The sequence below is a fragment of the Bacillus rossius genome, chromosome 5, assembly GCF_032445375.1.
Source record: "Bacillus rossius redtenbacheri isolate Brsri chromosome 5, Brsri_v3, whole genome shotgun sequence".
Classification (NCBI taxonomy): Eukaryota; Metazoa; Arthropoda; class Insecta; order Phasmatodea; family Bacillidae; genus Bacillus; species Bacillus rossius.
The window spans coordinates 25,286,977-25,290,671 of record NC_086333.1 but is presented as its reverse complement, the minus strand read 5'-3'; positions in this window follow the sequence as shown (position 1 = coordinate 25,290,671).

Below are 3,695 nucleotides of genomic sequence, written 5' to 3'. Positions count from 1 at the left end.
AAGTACACTGCTGCATGACAATTGAGACTGTCACAGATGTCGTGCATTAACATTTTATGTTTTAAGGTTCACCTAGGCTTTAAAGAAAATAATAAAGACTCTAATGGTTTACTAAGTGAACTAATTAGTTCTTTGAGCTTCTGTTGTAAAACCACTCGTTACACAAAAAAAATTTCAAAATTAATATTATGCATGAAACCACTTTAGTTATCCTGTCAACAGCTTTTCATAATTTTTTTATAATTTCAAGGTAAATCAGAAAACAAACTGATTCAAAACATTCGTTTTATTTAGTTATCTAGCAACTGACACTCGCGGAGATTACAGAACAACACGAAGAGTTACAGACCGATCCTTTAAAACAATTATATTTGTATGTAGTAAACAGTGACAAACTATACAACCAAGTTAAAAATAATTTAATGTGAAAGCAGATACTTCTGCAAGTAAAAGAATAATATATTATTACTAAGTAAATGTACTCATAACAAAATCATGTAAAGTGATAAACTACACATCAAAGATACATATAATTTAATGTCAAAAGAGACTTCTGCAAGTAAAAACAAGTAACATAGTGAACAAATATTTAAATTTTTGTTATGAGGTCTGTAAGTAAGTTATGCAATGCAATCCTGGCGACTTCTAAAATCCTTTCATCTGAAACTGATGACTGGCAACAACCTTGAGCACCGACATGTTGACTCACCGCGGGGCTAAGGTCTCCTTCATCGCAGCCTCACACCCTGTGGGAGGTAGAGCGATGCTGGCATCGGCGTCTCGGCTCTACTGCTGCGATGTTTGGCGGCGGCGATGTGGGGCTCACATGGTCAGAGCCAGATGAAGTCTGCAGTGGTGAACACTGACTGCAGGCATGCAATGGTGGCTGATTAGCTGATAGGTCGAATGCATGTGCATATACCTCTTCGGGTGTGGCAGGGAGGACTGTATCTTTTCTTAACATATTAATGCAACACTGTCCGAAGCCATGGCAATCAATAACTCCTAGAGGCAAGTCTTCAGTTCTTGGGTTGAGTATTTGTTTAGAGTGAAAGACAGAGTCACAATATTTTGAAATATGTTCCAAAGCTCCCTGACTCCACTCGTTGTAATCAACACTGCTCAAGCCTAGAGTTACTGTTGGATATGTGTTCTGGGGATTAAAGATAGACAGTTTAGTGGCTTCCTTAAACCGTCACTGTTTCAGCTCGACTGTTGACACAGGAGTCTGCATTCCTATTTAAAACTGTAATTAGCAGATGGGTAAATAAATGTTTTATGCAAATGCAACACATATGAATGTTGCATAGAGAACAGTCCATTTTCTTTTTATAAATTAGTCTTGTCAGTTATTTATATCCCCATACTTGAGTGTTTAAGTGTGAAGGCACTAATAATTTGTTTCATCGTAATAAAAGGGCTCGTGCCAAGGAACACAAATGACTATTACAGGTTATGTTATGATCAACTTTCCAAATAATTTGAGGAGCACAGCGAAAATTCTGCATACCTTTAAATCATTCAACAAAAGGAGTTCCTGGATCGTACATCGAAAGCGTGCATGTGGATTAGTTAAATAGATGACACATTCTTTATCCTCATTGAAACGCAGTTAGATGTCGCACTCATTTAAATGGCTGTTTCGAATCCCAATTCAATCGAAAGTGTGTATTGTATCGTCAAGACTCGAGGTATGTGAATGTTTTGATAATGTTTTGATTGTTTAAATCATAGAACCACACTCTGTATTCTATACAATGCAAACTTTCACAGATAAACATGTATCTGTTTTCTGTAAAATCAAAGAAAGTTCATGCTTGCCTTTCGTGAGGTTTTGTGGTTTATCTACATGATCATCATCATCACCATTGTAGTTGTCTATACCATCTGGCACATAGTCTGCATCCCACGACCATGAGGGTGATAAAGGATGCATATCAATATAACAGGTGTTATGTGGTGAGCTGTAAATTTGAAATATTTGGCACAAATGTATTTTTAACCTAAATTTCTCTAACATAAACTTTGTAGACCATTGTGTATACTGATCAAATCTTTCCTACGAGAGTCCCGCGACACATTTCGCATCCTTCAACCTACACCCAGATGTAATTTTGCCTAGGGTAGAAATTCGCCTCACTTTTATCCCCGCATCGAGCCACGAACCCGACCAGAAACTGTGACCGACTTCGTAACAGGCAACGCGGACCTCAGCTGCTGCCCACAGCATCCCAGTTTCAAGAGCCCAGCTTAGGTTAGCAATGCCATGCATACCCGCTTCCTAATGTTTCAGTGCCATCGGGCACATATCGGCGCCCGGCACAAGATATTTCCCACAAGCTAACACCCCTGTACCCCTCCTACCATTCCAAGAACTTCCGCCCAGGTCAACGACCTCCCGATCTCTAGAACAGACCACTGGCTGGCAAACGGACAGCTTGCGCCATCTCCGGGCGGCAAAGCGAACTAACTTACCTTTAGCTAGGCGTCGGAGCGGGACCTCTGCCGGCCGCACACTCTAAGTTCCATTCCAACCCAATAGAGCTCGAACCAGTGAGCTCCATATGAATCAAGATTTCGCTATTCCCCCTTGTGTGACTCTGGCGTAGTAGCACCGATTCACTTCCGGTTTTCCCCGACAGAGCGCTCTGCTTTGCACCCTTGAGACCCCTTTAAGTTAGGCAATTATCCCTCTTTGTTTTTTTGGTGGGCGGGCCAAGTACTCCGCAGGCTTATTCCAGCCAATCAGTGATCATTTCTCCCACTACCTAGGAATCCTAGCCTCTCGCCCCAAATTTAAATACAATATCACCTGGGCGATAGAGAGATTCGTCCTTCTGCAGTCACCACTATCACATCTCGCGTCGGAGCTCATCGCCCGCGACTTAACATTTTCGGCCGCAACTAAATTAAGAGATTTAATCTCTTAAGTTCTGGAGTTTTTCCTATTTTTTTAGTCATCTACTTAGCTAGTCGCTTTAGTTCAGCCGAGAAGCTAGTACTTACGATCTCTGGCTATGGTTAACCGCGACCACTCGCGCCGCCTCTCCTGAGGGAGTGACACCTTTAACTCCAACCTCAGACTGTGGGGTGCAAGAGCCAGTTCAAGAGGTTTTCAAGTCCCAGTTCAAGAATTAGTTCAAGACTTTTCAAAATTTTATCTACAAAATTCACGCCGATCCCTTGGAAATTCAAGGATGCCAGAGTCTCCTAGTTATCCTCAGCCAGTGAACAGTCCTCTGTGGAATATTGTGAATATATAGGCCCTACTTCAGCACCGATCAGAACAACAAATGTCTTAAATCAATTAAATATATTAATGTTGAATATATTTTGGTGAAAATAGGATTGTTAAAATTTGTAAAATGTATCATATAGTTTTTATTTATATTTACTAATGGCCCAGGCCCTCCTTAATTCTACCAAAGACAGGTGAATGTGGAGTCGCATTTCCCAACCTTATATATATATATTAACAATTATGAGTATAATATTGTTACGACCTATGTGGGGAAAAAAGGGTCCGTAAGGGATAGCCTGATTTATTTTATGACCGTTTTATTAATTACTTATATTTACATTACTAAAAAACGATTTTACTTAAAAATGTCTTATCACAAATCATTCGCACTTAAAAATGTTTATTCGCAAGTCACTCAATTACTGTCAAGTTTTACAGTTCGCACTCCTCACTG